This window comes from Marmota flaviventris (assembly GCF_047511675.1).
Source record: "Marmota flaviventris isolate mMarFla1 chromosome 8 unlocalized genomic scaffold, mMarFla1.hap1 SUPER_8_unloc_2, whole genome shotgun sequence".
Classification (NCBI taxonomy): Eukaryota; Metazoa; Chordata; class Mammalia; order Rodentia; family Sciuridae; genus Marmota; species Marmota flaviventris.
The window spans coordinates 221,288-244,104 of NW_027287686.1; the positions used below are offsets into that span (position 1 = coordinate 221,288).

The following is a 22,817-nucleotide window of genomic DNA, read 5'->3' on the forward strand; positions in this document are numbered from 1 at the left end:
AAAGGAGCCATCTTTCAGTAGAGCGTGGGGGCAACTGGATGTCCATGTAGGGAGAGATGGGCTTAATGCCACACGAAACAATCAAACCCAGAGAGGTTATATAACTAAAGCTGAAAGGTATGACAGTAAGACTTCTGGAAGAAACACTCTCTGATCTTGGACTGGTTCATTAATTTTAAACAGGACACACACACACACACATACACACACACCCCAGGCTGGGATGATACATGTGCTACCCCTACATCTGACACAGGACAACTATCCAAACATGTAGAGGATCTCTACAAATCACTAAGAAAAGGAGCAAAACACCCACCATTTTACAAAAATAAATTGTGAACAGATATTTCACAAAAAGAAGATACCCAAACAGTCACATGCCCAAGAAAGGTCAGCACCACAAGTCATCAGGGAAAGGCGAACAAAGCAATCTTGAAACACCACTGTCACCCATGAGCATGACCAAAATGAAACTGGAGACAACTCCAAGTGCTGCCAAGAACATGAAGCGGTGGGGTCTATTCTCGCACCCGCGGGCACGGGCAGTAAGACAGCGCTGTGTAGGGCCGTGTCCTTTTTAGCAGTGGACCTAAGTGCTGTGACCCAGCAACCAGGCCTACACTGCCCATGTCCACCCAGAGACACGGTGGAGTCGTTCACAGCAACATGGCTCCTACTTTCCAAAAATAGTTCCTTGAGTCTGGGCCTGAACAGGAGAGAGAGAGACCACACAGTCATTTGAAAAGGGAATTGTTTACTCTAATAAAGGATTTGAGTAATAAGAGATCAACAGTAAAAAAAAAAAAAAAAAGCACAGAGAACTCTAAAGCACACAGGAAGAAGCCACTGGCCCCAGGGCTGAAATCAAGCCCCCAAGGAAAAGCCCCCCAACCGCAGGCTGAGCCCCGGGGCTTGCTGGACAGGCACATCCACTCCAATGACGGGGAGGGGAAGTCCCTGTGGAGCCACATCAGCAGAGCACTTGACCTCCAACCTCTGCAACTCACCAGGCACCTGCCCTCTTGGTGGCCCGGGAATGCTGTCTGGCAGGTGGGCTCTGCTACAAAACCACCAGGGGGCGTCCCTGGGGGAGGCGCTCTCTGCTAGGTGCTGCTGCCTGCTAAGCCAGGGCCCTGGACCAGGAGGGGAAGACTCTCCCCTACTTCTCTAGCACCCTGTGCCAACCAGCCACAGGGTGGACCACACAGGGAAAACATTCAAAGGGCCCAGATCCACTTTCTCCGTCACCAGAAAAGGGTGAATGGAGCCGAACTGCTACACAACACGAACTGCTACACAACACAAGTGTCATGGAGAAGTCCCCATCCCTGGCAGGCTGGGTGAGTGAAGTGAGAGGCACACAGACACAGGCCACTGACACCACGCTGCTAGTCCCCGAGGAGCCCTGTGTTGAGTGAAGAGCTAGGCCTGGCAGAGAAAGCACGCAGAGATCCCACCTAAAGTCAAAACCAGGCAACCCGCCCCCTGGAGGGGGTCAGAGGAGGGGTTACCTTGGGGGGACTGGGAGGAGCACAGGGATCATCAGCGAGGACGTGCTTAGCCATCAGCTAGGACGCGCTGCTTTGCTGTACGTATAAACCTCATTAACACGTTTTGTTTAATTGAAAATAAATCTCATAACAGGAGACATCTTTTACAGAATTGCCCAAATTTACTTGACCACAAATCTGATTTGTTTGGTAATGCACTTCAAACAGAACAGGCCCCATGAAATGAAACCCTGTCCACTCAAGCACTGGTGGCTGCTTTGACAAATCAGCTGGCCAGAGATGGAAGGCAGCATCCCTGACCACATGGTGAGGTTTGCACCATGACAGTATCGCACTGTCAGATCAAGTCATCGTCAGCACCTGATGCCCACTGATACCAGCTCTCAGGCAGCAGAGCAGGTGCAGGAGTCCCCTTGGTCATGTCAGGCAGCTGCTAAGATGGAAAGCAGGAGGAATTGGGATCAGAAGACTGTTCACATCCCGGCTCACTCTGACATGTCCCCAGCACTCTGCACCTATGTCCTCGTCTCCACACTGGGGCAGTCAGGGAGCACTGCCATGGTGACAGTAATTAGTTCTGTCATGACTGACAGCCAAAGAAGTGTGGTGACACTTGGTCATGTCAGCTGGGCCCTCTGCCCTCAAGTTCCGCCTCACCAGAGCCAACGTGGCCACCACCCTTTCTGTTAGCAGACACGTCGGGGGAGCACTTCCTGTGAAATGGGTGGGACCCAGAGGAGAAGGGAGCGTGGTCCCCGGGTTTCTCAGGGCGCCTCGCTCCTGGCTGGCTGCGCACATTTCAGGTCTCAGCTGAGATCCGGTGCACACACGGAAGGAGGGCCAACCTGGTGGTCACCTGCCCCTCAGAGGACAGTGACCCTCCTCAGGGCCCACTGGGATTCCCTCAGCTTGCTGCAGGAGGTGAGTTCTTCCCAGAGCCAGTTAAGGAGCCCCAGCCCCCAACAAACATCCTCCTTATTGGCTACATCCTGTGAACTCCCCCTGTGTTCACACGCATGGAATGAGACCCAGGAGTACCAAGACAATCGGCCCTGTTGAAATAAACTGACCGACATGTTTTCAAAGGTGCCCCAGAGTGGCAGATGCACTTCTCCACCACAACATCTGATAATCGTTTTCAGCTCTGTGTCCAGTAGAAACGGCCTGAGCTTGGAAGGTAGGAGGAGCCCCACCCACACTGGGGATGTCACACCACCATGATGTGTGTGTGTGGGGGGGGGGGGGGTGTTGAACCCCGGGGCACTCGACCACTAAGCCACACCCCCAACCCTTTTTTTTACATGTTTTTATTTAGAGTCAGGGTCTCAGTAAATTGCTTTCGGGCCTTGCTCAGTTGCTGAGGCTGGCTTTGAACTTGCCATCCTCCCGCCTCAGCCACTGGGTTTGCAGTCGCAGTAGAGGCCCGGTGGGTAACTCGGGTGATTTCTTTCCGTGACAAAGTCATGGGCTCCACCACTGTGGCTCAGCACCTGTTCAACTGTGGCCATCCACCCGCTAAAAATTCGCATGCTCAAGTCTAATCCCCTCAAGTCTAATACCTCAGAAGGAGCTCATCCTCACGAAAAGGAGAAATTTGGACACAGACTTGCACACAGAGGGAACATCCTGGGAACGTGAGAGCAGAGACCAAGGGATGTGTCCACAAGCCAGGGAACACCAGGGGTGGCCAACAAAACTCCCTCAGGGAGGAGACAGCCTGCGGCAGATTCCCCCTGAAGGATCCACCCGGCCAACGCCTCAGCCCCCAGCTTCTGTGCAGTGGTGAATTCCTGGTGTTGAGCCTGCTACGTTGGTTTAGCCAGGATCCCCCACCGCATCTCTGGTATCCCCAGCCTGCCTTCAGCCAGAATCATCTCTGGCTGAACAGCCCCTGCGTGTCCTCATAACCCCAGCAGCAGCCCCCTCGCTGCTCCCCAACAGGTCCACGCTGCCTGGAGAAGGGAGCCCCATTCCCTGCGGAGGTCTCTTCCTCGACTGAATGAAATCTGCTTGACCATTTACTGTCCAGCTCTGGTTTCTCCTCAGCAGGGCAGGGAGAGAACAGAGGGGGCTCCTGCCTGGATGTTCAAGGGCAGCTGCGCTCAGGAGGCTGATAGGCAGAGGTGGGGAATCTGGAACAACTCATGAGCAGCTGGGACCTTGGCTGAGGACACCAGGGGCCCACAGTCCTTATCAGGGCTTAGAGGCCCCTAAGTCCAGCATCCGTCTCTCTGCAGCCAGGCGACAGGAATGGCCTCTCATCTTCGATCGTGCCATCTCCAATCAATCCAACAGTGAAGAAGAGGGCCAGAGACTCACGCAAACAGTATTGTTCGCAGAATCTGTGAATCTAGAGAGGGACAGTCTCTTAAGGAATGTCCTACTCTGTTGGGAATGCTGTGACAAAATATCATAGCCTACGGGTGGCTTATGCAACAGATTTACTCCCTTGCAATTCCAGAGGCTGGAGTCTGAGATCAAGATACCGCATGGCCGGGCTCTGGGAGGGCGGTGTCTCCTTGTTGTCTCCTCACATGGCACAGAGAGAGCTCTTCTTACAAGGGCACTAATCCCTTTGCAGGGGCCCCACCGCATGATCTCTATCTACTCACCTCCCAGAGGCCCCCCTCTAAATTCCATCCCTTCAGGGGTTAGTTAGGGCTTCAGCCGGTGAATTTAGGGGGAACGCAATTCAGTCTGTTGCGCACCTACTCTGCGCTCAGTCCTGGTCACTCCTCAAGGACATCTCCTTGGATTTCCCTCAAGGGTCTGGAGGCCAACTCACCTCCCCTGACCCCTCCTACTGGGGAGCTACACTTGGCCTTACAGTTTCGTGTTCTCTCCTGAACACGAGAAAGTACCCTCACCTGGCCCTGGACTGGATTCCATGAGTATGCTGTACAGAGTACAGGCCCCGTCCTCGCTGCAACTGACCCTGGGCTGAAGCTTTCTCCATTTTCCAGGTGCCTTTACTTGCAACTCCCAACTCATGAGCGGCCAAGAACATAACTCAGCATTTATCTGAAACCTGATAAACCTGAAGTATTCTTTTCTGAATGACCCAAATAACAGTGAACAAGGTTACTGCACAATTTTATGCACAGTGTTAAAAAGAAAAAAAGTGGTGTCCAGGTCAGGCACAGTGGTGCACACCTGCAATCCCAGTGGCTCAGGAGGCTGAGGCAGGAGGATCGCGAGTTCAAAGCCAGCCTCAGCAACAGCGAGGCCCTAAGCAACTCAGTGAGACTCTGTCTCCAAATAAAATACAAAATAGGGCTGGAGTTGTGGCTCAGTGGTGGAGTGTCCCTGGGTTCAATCCCCAGTATCCCCCCTAAAAAACACGATGCCCGTAGATTTAGAAAGGTCGATCCACAATGGGATTTTTCAGAAAACATGCTTTAATCACGCCAATAAGCCAAGAATCAAAGTAGTGGGGTGTTTCTTCTGACTAAAAACAAAAAAACCAAACTAATAACACAGCGAAAAAGGATCAGCAGAATGTCATTAGCAGGGTTACTAATAATTCTGTACAACCAACCACGTTAGAAGAATATGAACGTTTTGTAAAAGCTCTTTGGTCGCCCCCGGGTCTGATAAAACAAAGGGGGGTGTCTCGAGCCACAAATAAAACACCTTAAAAACAAAAACCCAAGCTTCCTCTTAAAGAACACCTCCCAGATTAGTGTGGAGTCTCATGGTTTTCATCAGAGAGCCGCAGACGTTGGGCTGCTTGAGTCGGGTCCCATAAGGCACTCGGAGGTGACAGGGATTCGGTGTAGAGCCACAGGCTCAGGGGAAGGAACAGAGGGGTAGACCAGGGAGCAGGCCAACCCAGACTCCAGCAACGGGAGGTGCCCTCCTTAGGCAGCAGGACAAGGAGACCCAGCTTCCAACTGCCCTGCGTGGAACCGTCCCAACTCCACCGGCTTAAACTCTTCAGAAGTTTGGCAATCTTTAAGATGACAGCCCACGCTCTCTTGGCTCACGTTGTCCCCTCCTCTGCTCCAGGTGACCTCCCCCCCTGCCCTCGGGCTACACCTGTTCCCTGACCTTGGCCATGTTCTTCCCGCCCCGTCGGCCATCTTCTGGGGCCTTCTGCTCAGCTAGCTCTCCTTCCCTGCCAGCTCCTTCACGCCCAGGGCACCCGGGGCGTCCGCTGCACCATCCTCACCCAACTCCTGGGATGGCGCTTCCTTAGTCTTCACCCACCATCCCCTTGGGCGGTCACCCCGAGGCCTGCTTTCTCTATTTCCACCATGGTAATGTCTGCCGGCACACAGGACTGGCCCACAGAAGCCAGGCGGAGAGTTTTGAATGCACAGATGCCTGCAGAAGCCAAACGATGCACCGTAGAGACATGGAGTGTCCCCTCGTGGAAACCCACACTGGGCTCCTGGGCCTCTGCTCAGGGCCAAGCGGTCGCACAGCCACGCTCAGCGTGTTGGGCATTCGTGATTTCTGCATGTCTCTTAAGAGGTCAATGGTTTCCGAGAAGAAAGGGAACCTGGCCCAAGTCCAGTGGAGGGGACACCCTGCCCAAGCTTCGCCCCTGCTGTTGGCACAGAGGACGCCGGCAGGCAATGGGGGCGAGGGGCACCAGCAGCCTTCAGAGCCTGTGCCCAGCCGCAGAGGCAGCTGCCGGCTTCCCGCAAGAGCAGGGGACTCTTCTGTCTCACCAGGCCCTTTCTGTTCTCTCTCTTGAAAACGGAATCATGAAAAGCACACAGAATCCATGAAAGACATGTTTTCAAAGGCTCTTTACTCCAGCTGAGCAAGAAGCGAGCATAAAACGCAGCTCTACCGACCCCACTGTGTACTGGGCAGCCACAGGATCAGCACCTGAGCCCAGAATTTTCCTGGGAAGGTGTGTCTTACTTGTGCTTAACAGAGTACACAACACTGACAAGTGACCTGCCCATCAGGACAGTTGGGTTGAAGGGGACTATTATTTTTGCCTTTTGCTCGGCACCTGCCTTGGCAGGTGGCATTTCTCAAAGGTTGTCACATCTGTGTGAATTTGGCTGGAACAGTTGGGTTCAGCAAACAAGTGTCTATTTGAAGTCATGACCTGGTTCCCCCAGCCTGCCTGGCGGCCAGCAGAGACTCTGAGCAGGAGCACATCTAGGAAATATCGCTGGCCTCTGCTCACATCAAAGCCCACACAGATATGGACCCAGAAATCACATGGAGCCAACTATTTACAGTGGCCAGACGCTTGGACACAAACCAAACCAACCTGAGGGTGCTTGTTCACCAGGGGCAGCTGTCCAGGTGGGAAGAACCCAGTCCTCTCCACCACGTTACTTGCTCCTCACAAACATGATCCTCCCCTGGTTGCTAGGGCCACCTTGATGACAACAGACATAAAGTGAGACGTCCTGCCACAGCACCCTGCCCCGTGGAGATCATCATGACACTGGGCCCCAAGAAGCACTGGGGGTCCAGTGTCATGATGATCCCCACGGGGTAGGGTGCTATGGGAGGCCACAGACAGACAGCACCCCTCTTCCCCAACAGAGGACAATCCTCCCCTTTTTAAAACATCCCCAAAGAGGTAGTCTGGCCCCTTGCAACCAATCGTGGATTGCTAAATGTCCCCTTTTCTAGTCTAGAAAATTCACTCGGCTCCAAGCACCTTCCAATCCTGCTGAAAGAAGAAGCCACGGCACAAAGGCTCCCACAGGAGGAGTCTGTGAGCTGCCGGCCTTGAGAGGTGTCCCAGGTGGGGCAGCAACTGAGGAGCCCGGGAACGTAGGACACGAAAGAGTGCAAGGCCAGGGACCTCTGCGGGGGTTTCCTCCTAGAAAGGGAACCAGGAAGACTTTCAGTTCTGGGGTGTGAAGAGATTCGGCTGACTGATGTGACAAGATGTGCCACCACGGTGGTTGTATGTCAGCAAAGGCTGACCTAGGTGTCACCGGGTTGTTCTCTCACTCTGCAGGGCTTGGCCTCTCCCTTCAGAGGGGCCCTGGGAGCACACACCCCTTCCTTTTGATGCTCTAGAAGCCACCAGACAGGTAATGGTCTTCTGGGTGGGAGGGGCCTTCCCTCCCCTCCTGCAGGGCTGAAGTGCAGGAGGAAACCTCCCCTCAATGACTAGAAAGGAGGCGGGAGGAGCTACCAGTGCCCCTCGGTTTTAGGACTTTGAAAAAAGTGCAGCCTCCCACGGCACCCTTTCAAAGTGTAATTTGGAAAGTACGTGCCGGTCCCTGGGCACTCAGTCCCACAGTGACCATTCCAGAGATGGAGGGCAGCGTAATACAGGCCCTCGAGGGAAGGCTCTCCCGAGGAACACAGGCACTAGTGAGAAGACACCTGCGGGAGACAGTCACTGAATGAGAAAGAGCCGGTTCCATTCAGGAGGACAAGTGGGCCAGCTACACAGCTTTGACACTGTGGGAGCCCGGAAGGCCTTCCACCCACCTCCTGGGCACGCTCTGTGTGCTATCAGATCCCCAGTCTCCAGGAACTGGGAAGTGCAGACCCGGCAGGAAGGTGCCTTTCTCCACAGGCACCTAAAGATGCAAAATTGCAGCAAGCAACCACCCAAGGCCACTCAGACCTCCTCGCCTCCGTAGGAAGACAGTGGATGAGTGGGGGCCTCTTGGGAAGTTTTGATTCCAGGATCCCACAATTCTACAGAGGAGGAGGAGCTGGTTGGGCCAAGAACCCTGGCTGAAGAAAGGGAATTGTCAAAAGCCGGTGTGCCCACAGCCCCTCAGGGACATGGGCCATGCCTTCTCTAACCCCAGGGGGCCATCCTCCATGATGCTGGTCCTGGGGCTGGCCAGAGTCAGGAGGGGTCAGAACCTCTGTCTTCCCTCCGTCCTGTCTTCTCCTGACCAGAGGCACATCTCTTTGCTCAGTGCCTCCATCAGAGTCCTCCAGCAGAGCTGCGGTTCTCGTGGGTTCTAAGCTCCACACCCTCTCTCACCTCTCTGGGCCAGGGCATGGTCTCTCGTTGTTTTTATCCCTGAGATCTTCGTTCTATCAGTCATTTAAGAAAGTTGGTATATCTGTAATGGAGTCATTCCTATACCTTAAGCACCATTAAGTATTTTAAAGGCACTTTCTCAATGATCTTCACAGTGACTCCATGAGTCATTTCCACCCTGACTTTAAAGATAAGTCACTGAAACTTGGAGACATTGAGCAGAACCTGCCCAGCTGCAAACATCCTGGTATTTGACTGCTGTGGCATATGACAGGTCACCCCCACAGGTGGAATTCTCAGAAGCCCTTCCTCGGGTCCACAGCATAAAATGTCCTATCCTAATTGTTGGGACAAATTAAGAGAAAACAGAAGGTATAGTCCCAGTCTGAGACAGAGCCCAAGACGTTGACCTTGAACCTAGAGACCTCTGCTGGGCCAGATTCAAATCTGAGCCGGGCATCGCCAAGAGACTCAGACTTCCAACCCGGCCAAGCCAGGCCTTCGTCTGCAGATGTGTGTGGTCAACAGCAGAACAGCCAGGACCTGGACAGCTTAGGGCCCAGAAGGCAGCCCTGGGCAGGCGGAGCCAACCGTCGCAACCAGTGGTGGCCAATGCAGCCAACTGAGTGATAAACGGCATCTGGCAGACAGCCATGTCCCTAAATTTCCCCTGCTCCCCAAATTCTCCCACCCTCTGGCCCGCCCCTTCCTCCCATCCAACCCCAGGAGCTCACACCCACATTCCTTTCTCATTGTCCTCCATTTCCAACCTTCTTCCACTTCTCAGGACAGCAACCAAGCGTGACTGTTTTCAAAGCCTGTGCCACAATTCCATTATTGTATCTTAAAGTCAACTTAATAAGACCAGATGCTGAAAATTAGACATCAGACAGCACAGGGTCAGTGAAGGCAAAGAGGGGTGTGGCCAGAGGTGAACGCCAATTCACCACACAGAAGGGATTTACTGTGGTTCAAAGGAGCTGAAAGCCACCGACACACCCAGGTAGCCCTGCGCAGTCAGCCCTGCCCACTGATTATAAAGATCTAACCCCATGCCCAGGGGTCCACCACCGACTCCATTCAAAACCATTTGACTTGAATCAGGCCCTGAGCCTCTGTTTCCTCAAACAGAAAACACGGAAGGTAATACTTAAACACAGGATTGCCTAGAGGGCAAAAAATAAAACAAACATATTTGAAAGCAATTTTTAAAGCAGGAAGAAGCTCTCAAATGTCAACAGTTCCTACCTTAAATCAACACATTTGCACACTTGGAATCTTGATTCTAGAACAAAAAGTTCCATTCTGAGAAAGGGATTTCTACATCATTACAGGAAGAAACCAGGATCACTGAAGGACTCCTTCACCCACAAGATGGCAAGGACTTCGGTTAGGTTCACACCAAAGGGCTTCAGGGATGTTTCTATAGTCCTCTTAAGAAAGCAAAGGCTGGGGCTGGGGCTGGGGCTGTACAGCCCTTGCCTAGTACATGTGACTGGGTTCAATTCTCAGCACCACATAGAAACAAATGAAGTGTCCATCTACAACTAAACAAATAGTTAAAAAAAAAAAAAAAGAAAGAAAGCAAATGCTAATAGAAAACCAATTTCATAATTGCCACTTGTGCATAAATATTGTGCAGGCTACAGATACTGGTACCCAGTTCACAGCCTAGGACTTGTCAAAGTGCCCCCACAGCAATATTCTGCTAACCACCTTGAACTCACCTTGAAGGAAAGTCAGTGTCATTGCATATAACAACTGCACAAATTTCAACTGACCTTTCCCTCTTGCACTTGGGGGTACCGCAGTTTGTGACTCTACGACAGAAATTCCTTTCCCCCTTGCACCCCTAGTTTCGTGACTCCCTATGACCAAGGCATCAAGGTGCAAGAGCTGGGCAAAGCCGCCCTCAGAACTTCAAGGAGGAAGCTGTCCTTATCACTGGCCCCTCTAGATGATCCAGGACAAACACTCCTGCTACGGCAGAGCCCACTCAGCCCACTATCAGAAAAGCACAATGGCCACTTCCCAGTGGCCACCTCTGGGTCAGGAAAGAAATGGTCTAGAAGGACGGGGTATTGTATCTGCCTTCTACCCATCCTCAGGAGTCCAGGAAGCCCAGGACCTAGCTCAGTGGGACGGAAGCCAGGGAGGTGCGCAGATACTTGCTGAATAAATCATCTGAAATGGACAGTTTCCGCCTCTGTACCTGTGAAGTGAAGGCCAGAGCCTCCCAGAACCACTGAGCTCCCGGGCCCTGCCCACGCATTCCTTCCTCCCCAGGAGGACACCTCCGTCCCTGGCCTCAGAAGGATCCTCAAGCCCATCCTCTGGGATCCAGGTTTGTGACTGGTGGGAGGCTGACACCTTCCTCATCTGTTCCAATGACAATATGGATGAACAGAGAGCAATGTAAATGGCACAGGTTTTCCTGTTGATGACAGCCACGTCCTACGGCATTTCTGCTTTCAGAGTTATTGCAAAACAGAAATTCACTCCCTGCAAGTGTTTTAAATACCCTTCCTCAATCACCTGACCTGACTGAGGAATGGATGAGACCCTTCCTCAATCATGCTTCCCACTCTTACTTCCTTTCCATTCCAGACCAAGCTTCCAGAACAGACAGCCTGCGGCCATCACTTGGACTGCCTCCTGCTGAAATCCCACTGAAATCCTGCGTCCAGCCACCCCCATTCCTTCTCTGAAACCATGCAACAAAGGTCAGGGAGCAACTGAGTCAGAAGGAGTTAGCCCAGGAATACCCACAGCCTCTTCTCCTGATCTCTCAGGAACGCTGGCCTGTTCTAGACACAGGAACAGGGTGACAGAGAGGACAGAGATTTCTGAGCAGGGCAGAGGCCACCAATAGAATAGGACAGAGCCAGTGTGGAAGTCAGAGCTAGGAGGACCAAGGAAAACTCCAGCAAGGTCTGGGTGGGACGGACTTTGGAGAGTTCAGGGACAGGGCAGCGAAACCCGGGAGGACACACAGAGAGAATCTAAAGTCAATGGTTTAGATAAGAAGTGTTCTTCAAAAGCTCCTGTGTGAGAAACAGGTAAAAGCATTCAGAGGAGAAGTTATGAGATCATGAGAGCTTAACCTGATCAGTGGATTAATCTGGATTAACTGGGTGGTAACTGTAGGCAGGTAAAAATTAATTAAAAAAATAGATTAGAAATTTTGATAGGTGTGAAGACCAGCATCTACCTGTGTTAGCCAGCTCTTCGTCACTGTGTCCCAACAACGTGACAAGAACAACTTAAGAGGAGGAAAAGTTTATTCTGGCTCCTGGCTTCAGAGGTTCAGTCCATGGTGGGTCCCCTCCACAGCCGGGGCCTGGGGTGAGGCAGAGGTCATGGCAGAGGGTGTGGTGGAGGATGCTTCAGTTCATGAATCCAGAAAACAGAGAGAGCGTGAGATGTCAGGGGGAAAACCCAGAGGCTCACCCCTGGTAACCTCCTTCCTCCAGCCAAACCTACCTGCCTACAGTTACCACCCAAATAATCCAGATTAATCCACTGATCAGGCTAAACTCTCATGATCTCCTAACTTCTCCTCTGAATGCTTTTACCTTTTCTCACACATGAGCTTTGGAAGAACACTTCTTATCTAAACCACAGCATTCCACTCTGGCCACCAAAAGATCATGCCCATCTCACAGTGAGAAATGTTTAGTCCATCTCCAAGGTCCCCACAGGCTCAACACTTCAGGCATTGACACAAGTCCAAGTCCAAAATCTCATCTGGGACTCAAAGGCAAAACAGAAATTCACTCCCTGCAAGTGTTTTAAAACCTGTGAGTCCCAGGGAAACATCAAAAGCAAGTCACATATAACTCACATATTGGCACAGAGTGAACATCTCCAAAAAGGAGAGAAAGGCACATAGAAAGAATGGATAAGACCAAAGGAAGACCAAACTCCATCTGGGCAAACAAACCCAGTGCTCCACATTCAGCACCCGGGACCCACGGCATCCTCTCCCCGAGGCTGCAAAGCTCACCCCTGTGGCCTGGCTGGGTGCAGCTCACATGGACTCTCTCGGCTTGTTTCTGTGGCTTTCCTCAGCACACAGTCCACCTTACTGGCATCTCTTCATCTTGCAGGTCTCCACTGCAACAGTGGCTTCCTTCTCAAATGTTGAGAGCCACAGTTTAGTCGGAATGACGCCTGGCATTTTGCTAGAGGGAATGGTTGAAAGGTGACCCTGCTCTGGGATTAGGGCGGCTCCTGGATTAGGGCGGCTCCTGGATTAGGGCGGATCCTGCTGGGATTAGGGCAGATCCTGCTACCTAATTAGGGAGGAGCCCACTACTTTGGAGTTCCGCGGGGTTCTGAGAGAATTGGCGCCCGGAGCTCGGTGGAGGCAGTATGTTCCCGGGAAGTGTGTGTAGAGTGCCAGTGAGAGTTGGGGAATAAAGAGTTGCTGTGTGAACCTACAAGGCTGTGTGGCGGCTCGGTTATTTGTGCCCAGCCAGACTGCGGCACTCAAATCTTAGGCATCCATCTCTCAGGGGCCGCCCGCAGGAACTCTGACCCTACTATCCCTTGCTCAGCCTCCCAGGCCTTCCTTTGAAATCCAAGTGAAGCCTCCATGCCTGCTACCTCCAACATCCTGCACCCCTGCACCATGTGGATGACACCAAGTCCTGCCACCACCTTGAGCAGCAGCCAGGCCTCCTGGGACCATGACTACTGTGGCCTCCGACAACCTGGGTGGCTGAGCATGATGAAACAACTTCCTAGTCCCACTACACCTCCCACCCCAGGCAAGCAGGGTGCACCCATGTTCTCTTCTCAAAGAGAACTCTTACTTTTATACCCTTGAGTCTACAATGGGTTGACCCTGCCAATTCCTGAGATGCCCTCAAGCCAAATTACCAAATGTCTATATGTAAAGTACTTAGAACCCCTTTAGTGGCTATAAAGTCTTCAGTGACCACACTTTCTTGTGCCCCAGTTTTACATGAATTTTTCTGGCCAAATTGAATGTTTTTAAAAATTTTTTTGCTCTGCTTTCTACTCCTAGTTATCACAGTAAACTTGGTTAAAAGCCACAGCAATCCTTAGGCCTAAATGCTAAAAGCTCCTTTGAAATTTCCTTTACCAGATTAATTTGTCCATCTCTTTGAAATTCAGCCTCCCAGAAAGTCTCAGGACCCAGGCAAAATGTAGACAATTTCTTTGCCAGAACATAACACAAACGGCCTCTAGTTCTTTCCAGTGGGTCCTCCTTTCCCTCTGAAAACTCAGGAGCACAGCCTCCACTGTCCGTCGTCCCGCAGACATTCTGGTCTTCTGACTCCCCGCAGAATGGCCCGTTAAGCTCTGAACAACACTCTGAGTCTCCTCCAGCCTGTGGCTCCAGACTTGGCCAAACTCTTCCCACAAACTGGTTCCAAATGTTTCTGACCCACATGGTCGGGCTGGTCACAGCAAAGGCCCCATTTCTGGATACCAATTTTTGTTTTAGTCAGTTTCCCATTACTGCAAAGGACTTAGATCTGAAAAGAACTTGGAGAGGAGAGGTTCGTTTCAGCTCACAGTTTCAGAGGTTCAGCCCACGGTCAGCAACTCCATAGCCCTGGGCCCAAGATGAGGCAGAACATCATGGCGGAAGGGCCTGGTGGGGGAAGCTGCTCAGCTCATGACAGCCAGGAAGGAGAGAGGGGGTGCCAGGGACAAAACCCCAAGGGCCAGCCCCCAGTGGCCTGCTTCCTCAGTCACACCCACCTGTCTATAGTTACCACTAGTCAATCTATTCCAGTGGGTTAATCCCCTACTGGGTTACAGCTCTCACAATCTGATCATTTCACCTCTGAGTGTTTTTGCATTGTCTCACACGTGAGCTTCTGGGAAAATGCCCCATATCCACATCACGACACCGTCTTTGGTGTTCTTTGGAAGATGACAGTAAGAGTGGAATGCCTTTTAGAATGTCAGACTGGACACACAGCAGGTGAGACTTTGAAAGACACAACGTGGAGACAGCAGCAAGGCCTGGCTCTGTGAGCTGTATCTCCCAGGATCTGTCTTCCTTATGCTTCGGACCAAACTTTTCTTCTTGTGAATATAAACATCCTTGACTTTATATGGACTAATTTCTCTTTTCTCTTTCTCCTCCCTGAATTTTTACTCAAACTCTCCTATGTGGCCTCTTCTTCCTCCTGCTGGTCTCTCTGCTTGGCTGACTGTCTCCCTTACCCATAGCTATGATCACGCATCCAGCAGCCTCAATCCTACTCTCCTTGGCACCCTTTGCCAACCTCACATCTACAGATCCAAAGGGCATCCCAGGAACACCTCAAATCCCACTCCTCCTTTCAGGAAGAAGGGCCTAGAGTCTACCAAGTGACATAGGCAGCAGACCCGCCCATTCCCACCACCTCTGTTTGCAGCCCGCAGACTCACCCTCCACTCCTGCCCTCACCTCCGCTCCTGCCTCCAGGCTGTCAGTCAGAACGTCTCCCTCCACACGCCTGACAGTATCGCCCCAACACTGAAACTTTCCATCGACGGCCCCTCGGCCCACAGCGCACACACTCCACTGAGCCTCGAGCTAAAGTCCTCTGAACACACCATCTTGTTTCACACTTCGGGACTGTTTTCTCTGTCCTGACTGCCCCAGGTCTACCGGTAGTCTCCTCTTAATCCCCCTGAGCCACCTCAAACTTTGCCCCGTCAATGAAATCTGCCTGATATTTCCCCTAAAAGTAGGCTTGACCAGCATCCCTCTCCATGGCACCAACCAGACTCCTGGAATATACACACCTCTGTGTTGTCCATCATGTCATAGACAACTGGTTGACATCTCTCTTCTTCACTGCAAGTGGCTTAGGCACAGGAATTGTGTTATGACATTTATTTAAATCTCAACACCCCATACAGTACATTTCACATAATAGATGCTCAATAAAAATTTACTGGGTGAATTAACAGATACTTACTGTTGAGGACTGAATTGTGTTCCCCTCAAATTCATATGCCAAAGGCCTAACTCCCAGCACCTCCCTACGTGATCCTATCTGGTTGCTGATATAACTTGTTAAAAGAGGTCACACTGGAGGGGAGCGCTCGTCCAATATGACTGGTGTCCTTTTAATTAGGGGAACTTGGACATAGACACACACGGAACGCCAGGTGGAGATGACAGCAGAGATGGAGGAGTCGTTTCCTCTGACAGAGCCTTCCTTATACCACCCAGCAGACACCTTGCTCCAGACCTCTGGCCCCCAAAACTGTGAGACGATACGTTTCCATTGAAGCCACCCAGTCTGTGCCAATTTGTTACAGCAGCCCTAACAAACCAATACACTTGTGAAATTCGATGAAATTGAGCGACTTAATAAATGGCTCACAGCAGTCATGACCTGAATATCTTCTGCGAACTTTCTAAGCAGCGACTTCAACAGCACATTCCATTCTGTCGGGAAGCACTTCCTCCCTTCTCTAGGAATATTTTTAAAGAAAAAAAAAAAAGTGGGTTTTTTTTCCCCCACAATAAGCTTTCTTCATCAGGTTTGTACTTGTGTCTAGAAACACTCTACGGAGACCGACAGTCATCAAAGAGAAGACAAACGGTTAAATTAAAGCCACCAAGACAGCTGGGAGCTATTTCCAGAGTCTGAGTCTCCACCCTTTCCCCTGCAGTTCCTGTCTGGTCTCACCTCCCAGGACGGACTGCTCACCTTGGCCACCTCAGCCAGTCACAGCTTTGCACTGATCCACACAGACCACCTTCCCGCAGCCAAGAGAGCCCGGCCCAACTCAGTCGGCTCCGAAGAAAGACCACACTAACATGCAGACGTCACCCAGAGGAACGCAAGTCACCTCCAGGGGTCTTTCCCTGTTTCTCACTTGAAAGCACAAAGCCAGCACAGATGCCACCAACCGATGCCGGAAGTCGGGAGAGAGGGAGAGGGAGGGAGACAGACTTCACTCACCTGGGTCTCCAAGTCCCCATTCCCAACAGTTCTGAGTGAGTCCCGGAGGTGGCAGGAATGTGGCTGAGACGGTCAAAGGGGGTATTGACAGAGCTCAGACCCGGGTGCGCCAAACACTGCCCCCCCAGCGCTGGGCCTCCTGTGGGATCTGCCCCCAGCTCCTCTCACACACGACTCCCTCCGGATCTGGCTGCAAAGACATTGCTTTTCCTAAGATAACTTTGGCAGGAAAACCACAGATTCTAATGTGACATGATTCACAGCTATAACATATGACACTTTTTCAAAGCTCGTTAAAATTGTTAAACATTGATAGGTTTGTTGGAGAGTCCGCCTGTTTCATTTAAAGACGCCTCTTAATTTTTTCACAGGTATCTGGCTTTGAGGGCTGGTTGTTACAGAACAGGCTCCACTGTTTTCCCATAAAGACAAAACTGCGATTTGCTCCAAGATTTTATTGAAGATATATATTCTACTCGAATTTTAAACATCAGGTGGGAAAACAAAACTCCAAGTTTATACTGAAATAAGTGTCTATACGAAAATAAGCACTATTTCCATGTTCTAGTCATTTTCTTTTTAAACCAACTTCTTTTTAAACCAACTGCATGCACTTCTGCACATCGACAGAGCAGTACGCAGATTGCAGGGGAAACGTGCCGTCATCTAGTCACAAGCAATAAATTGGGAATTCCTGGGAATCAACACTAAAAACTCCCCAACCACTTAGAAAGGAAGAAAATTAACTATGAGATCAAAGGAAAAACTAAATGTGCAATAACATTATTTATAAAATAAAGCAAATAAGAATACTAGGTCTATTCCCTTTGATGCATTCAAAATTGCTTTTAGAGGTAAATGCATAGCCTTAAATGTTTTCTTTCTTTCTTCTCATTTTCTTTTCTTTTGTTTTTCTTTCTTTCTTTTGTTCTTTCTTTTTTTTTTTTTGGATACTATGTGTTCAGCACAGAGGTGCTTTACCACGACCCAACCCATTTTATTTTTATATGAGGCGGAGTCTTGTTAAATTCTCTAGGATGACCTCAAACCTAACGATCCTCCTGCCCCAGCCACCTCAGTAGAAGGGATCACAGGCCTGCACCTCCGTGCCCAGCTTAAGTATTTTCATTATTAAAAAATAAAATGACCAAGCTGTGGAAGAATTTAGAAAACAAAAATTATAGAAAACAGCAGTAACACTAAGACTAAAAGTAGGATGAAGTTAATTCAAATATTAAAATGAAATATTTCTGACATCTACAGACACTCACACTCTCTAGAACTGGACCCAGCGCTGTGATCCAATGACCACAGACAGCAAAGGGTCTGCAGGGCAGTGTCACTGGGAGGTGCAGAGGCTGTGGGAGGTGGCCCAGCAGGAGTCCTGAGGTCTAAGGCCAACTGCCCTGGCAAGGATCACAGGACCTGGCCTGTCCCCTCTCTCTATTCCAGTTCAAGACACGACTGTTTGCTCCTACACGTCCCCCTGTGATGTGCCACCCTTGCAGGGGCCAAACCAATGAGGCCACTGGATCTTGGTCTGGAACTTCAGAAACTGTGAGCTAACTAAACCTCTTCTCTTATAAAGTTAGTTGTCTCATGTACTTTGTTGCAGTGACATGAAACTAACACAGCAACCACAGTAAGAACTCAGGCAATGATCTGGACAGTCCCTAAGACTTCTGTGATTTCATCTGTTTGACTTGTGAAGCCTGAAGTCCCTTCTCACATCTTCTCAGGATGTAACTCCTCCCTGTGGTCCCCTTCAGTCCACTGTGCACAGCAACATTTGTGATTTCCCCTCCAAAATAATGCAATTCAAAGAAACTGATGAAAGGTCAAGTTCTTCCATCTTTGAAGCGGCACCGACGTGGCTGTGTAGGCGCCAGCGAGGTCAGAACTGGCTCCAGGAAATGTGTCCTGTGGCACTATTTTGTGCCACAAGAAGTGGCCCGCTAAGGTACAGGGGTGGCCTAGTTACCATCAACCTCTAAAAGGAGAGACACTGCAATGGCAAGAGTGGGACAATGTCTAGGAACAAACAATGAAGGACAAAGAAAGTAATTCAGAACACAAGAGGCCAGACGGGGGGGAGGGGAGGTGGGGAGGACGCCCTGAAGACACTGCAGAAAAAGCACACCAATGCCCCCGTGGGCGCTGACTTGACCCTTCCTGCGTGCCCGTCGCTGTTCCGAGAGCTCCGCTTTTGAGCCTTCTGGCCTAGCCGTCCCAGGGACCAGAGGAGCCTCCAGAAGACAAAGGGAGCCTTCCGTACGGAGCCTACAGAAGTCTGGAGCCCAGAAGCTCCCCAGCCAGACACAGCCTCGGCCAAGTTATGTGGTTAAAACCAAGAAGCAGGAAGGAGATAGGAAGGTGACCATGGCAGCTGGCTTAAGTAAAATTCCTCTCCACGGAACCAAGGGCCAAGGTGAGCGCAAGACTTGGGATAAGGAAGAGGGTGGGAAGGAATAGAGCTGTCTGTCCAACCTGAGTGCAGGACAAACCTGGGAAGTACTGTGGATAATCATGATTGGAGGGGGCAGGAGAAATAAATGCCAATGAGTATCTCCCCAGAAAGATTTAGAGATGGGTTTCTCCAAACTGTAAACAACAGCAAAAGTGTAAAAGTGCATTTTTACACAAACTGCTTCAGAAAAAAGAGAATACTCAATATCAGGCAAGGGCAGCAAAAGAAAACTCTAAACAATACCTCTTTTGAGCACAAGAAGAATGTCCTTAAATAACTGACAAATGAAAACCCTCTGCACAGCCAAGGAAATAGGAACATGAAGAGGGAGCCTACACCTGGGAAAAGATCCTGGCCACCTGCTCCCGAGACAGGGGATTAAGGTCCTGAACACACACAGAACTCAGAAAACCTAACGCCAAAAACCCCAATTAGTAAATGGGCAAAAGAACCAAAGAGACACTTCCCAAAAGAAGAAATACAATGGCCAACAAATCTATGGAAAAAATGCTCAACGTCTGTAGCAATCAGCGAAATAAACTAAGATTTCGTCTCACTCCAGTCAGAATGGCACTGATCAAGAACACGAGCAATAACAAATCCTGGTGAGGATGAGGGGGAAACGTGCATTGTTGGTGGGACCGCCTACCACCACTTCGGAAAGCAGTGTGGAGATTGCTCCAAAACTACCAACGTCTGACCACCAGCCATCCCAGTCCTTAGCATACGTCAAAAGAACTAAAATCAGCACATTACTGTAGCACTACAGTCCCATCAAGGTCTACAGCAGCTCACTCCACAATAGCCAAGTTAGGAACCAGCCCAGGTGCCCATCAACAGATGAGTGGCTTAAGGAAGTGTGGCATATATACACACTGGCGCTTTACTCAGCCATAAAGAAGAATGACGTTATGTCACTTGCTGGTAGCTAGAAGGAAATGGAGAGCATGCTAAGCAAAGTAAACTAGTCTCAGTCAAGGGTCTAACGTTTTCTCTCCTATGGAAGCTAGACCAAAATAAAGGGGGAAATTAGAGGGAACCCCATGAAACAGAAGAGAGATCAGTCCAGCAGGGGAGGAAGGGGACTGAGAGGAGGGACCGTGGAATGAAACGGACGTTTGTGTCCCTATATGAATACACCACAGTGAATGGCACATTTACATGTATCCATAATGCACTAAAGTTAAAAAAAAAAAAAACTACAAACAAACAGGAGAAAGATGGGGGGGAGTGGAGGAAAAGGGACAGGGCAGGGAGGAGAGAGGAGGGCCGGACACTGAAGGGGAGCTCACCATAGTCCATGCGCGTATGGTCACGTCAAAATGAACCCCGACAGCAGGCATCCCACTAATGCACTAATAAAGATTGTTGAAACAAAAAAAAATTTTCCACGTTGTGGCTCAAAACAATAAAGAGACAGAACGAGACCATTAGAAAACTCGAAAAGTAGAAAGCCATCACATAATTAACCATAATGAATCCACAAGGGAAAGATCAGGGGCAATCAGGAATAGTGACAAAGGGTAGGAGAGGCAGGGGGTCTGGAGGGGACAGGGGGCGCCAAGGATGCTCTACTGCTGTCTCGACTGTTTAAAGGGAAGCAGGAGTGGCAGATATTGGGACTTAGCAGAGCCGGGATGTGCTCCCACGTGGCCGGGATGTGCTCCCACGTGGCTCGGCTGTTACTCTCTGACTGTTCCACAGGAAACTCTTTTATCATTTGAAAAAAAAAATGACTTTAAGGCCTCCAAGTTACACCCTGAATTTAAGGGCAACGTGAAACCTGACTGAAAACAACTTTTAATTAAATTATAGGAAAAACAAGTAGAGTCTCAATTCACCAATAATGGTGATCCAGGATGCCCAATCGCCTCCCTCTCCTCATACCCTCGGGACACAGAAAAGTGTTCTTAACCATGATATCCAATAAACAAAGCTCTGTGAGGAAAACAAATAAAACTTCACATAAAATAAAAAGCAATGAAGGACAACTCACTTAAACTGTCTCCAAAAGACCAGCCAAACATGCCCTTTTTAAATATATCCGGCAGAGAGAGCTGAGCAAATATGCAGAAAGACCACAGAAAGGCAGGCGTCAGTCAGCTTCCCGGGGCTGTGACAAAACACCGGACAAAATCAGCTTACAGGGGGACATTTGGGTTTGGGGCTTTTGTTAATTTATTCTTTTTAGATATACACAACAATAGAGTATATTTTGACACACACACACGGAGTATAGCTTACTCTAATTAGGATCCCATTCTTGTGTTTGTTCACGGAGTTTCACTCGTAATATATTCATTTAGGAACATAGGAAAATAATGTCCAGTTCATTCTACTGTCTTTCCTATTCTCATCCCCCCTCCCTTCCCTTCATTCCCCTTTGTCTAATCCAATGAACTTCTATTCTTTCCTCCCCGCCCCACCTTATTGTCAATTAGCATCCACCTTTGGTTCGGGGGGAGTGGTTTATTTCACTTAGCGTGACAGTCTCCAGCTCCATCCATTTAGCAGCAAATGCCATGACTTCATTCTTCTTTAAGGCTGAGTAATATTCCATCATGTATATATACCACATTTTCCTTATCCATTCATCTGCTGAAGGGCATCTAGTTGGTTCCATAACTTAGCTATTGTGAGCTGACGTGCTATAAATATTGATGTGGCTGCATCACTGATGATTTTACGTCCTTTGGGTATAGACCAAGGAGTGGGATAGCTGGGTCAAACGGTGGTTCCATTCCGAGTTTTCCAAGGACTCTCCATACTGTTTTCCAGAGTGGTGACAGTTTGCAGTCCCACCAGCAGTGTATGGGTGTGCCTTTTCCCCACACCCTCGCCAACACTTATTGTTGCCTGTATTCTTGATGAGCACCCTTCTGACTGGGGTGAGATGGAACCTCGTCATGGTCTTGGAGGTCTCAGCCCAGGGTCAGCAGGCTGCACGGCTTCTGAGTGAGGCAGAACTCAACAGTGACAGCCTGTGGCAGAGGAGGCTGCTCCCTGGGAGCAGCCAGGAAGCAGAGAGAGAGGAAAGGGCGGGGACAAGAAGTCCTCCAAGGACATGATCTCCTCTCCCACCAGGCCCTGCCTGGAAACTCCACCACGGCCCAAAAGCACAGGCGAGGGAGCAGGCCTGTAGCACACACCAACGTGCAGGATGAAGAAGTCACTCCAGAAAAAAACAGACTCCCAGAGTGGACTGAAAGCGTTCACAGTAGCTGGGCGTGGCGGCACACACCTATAATCCCAGCACCTCAGGAGGCTGAGGCAGGAGGATCGCAAGTTCAAAGCCAGTTCAGCAAAGGCAAGGCGCTGAGCAACTCAGTGAGACCCTGTCTAAAGAAAATACAAAACAGGGCTGCGAGTGTGGCTCAGTGCCCCTGGGTTCAATCCCTAGTATCCCTATTGGCATCAGGTCAATATTGGCGCCAGATCATACTGGCATCAGATATTCACCATTTGAGGTCGGGATCCATTATATCGAGAGGTTCCAAAGTGCCTGCTAAGGGATCGACCCCTCCCAGCTTAGACTCCTGAGCAGCTTATGAGATTCCTCCTGCGGGCTAAGGAGCTGCTGTGAGTGCTGCTCTCCCCGGAGGGACAGCCTGGTGGGTTTGCCTCCTGTAAGACCGACAATAAATCTCTTGCGTGGGATTCCAGTGCGTGGCATGGTCCTTGGACTTTGCGTGGACTCTGTGAGTGTCTTCTGAATCCCCCCCAAAAAAAGGGTTCACAATAAATGATTTACTACCAGGGGAAGTTATAAACACAAAATTGGCAAAACAAGAGATGACAAGGGCACAGAACAAGCTTTCAAAGGGAGCTCGCAGAGTTCCAATGACAAAACACCTCTGCAGAATGAATAAATAAACGAGAAACCCTCAGAAGCAACCAAGACAGAGTTGCAACCCCCAGGAATGGCTTCCGGAAAGCACGGAAAAGCTGCGCTTCAT

At 50.2% G+C, this 22,817-nt stretch overlaps 1 protein-coding gene across 2 annotated transcripts in view; it reads right to left on the bottom strand.

The window, feature by feature from the left end:
* B3galt5 (beta-1,3-galactosyltransferase 5) overlaps window positions 1–22,817 on the bottom strand; it is a 33,648-nt gene that overhangs the window by 7,112 nt on the left and 3,719 nt on the right. The window contains exon 1 of one of the 2 annotated variants that reach the window (XM_027929238.2): window positions 6,751–6,785. The exons of the other annotated variant lie outside the window; for it this stretch is intronic. The gene's annotated coding sequence lies outside the window, so the exon portion shown is untranslated. Of the gene's footprint in view, window positions 1–6,750; window positions 6,786–22,817 lie in introns of those variants that run through there. 2 annotated transcript variants of the gene reach the window in all.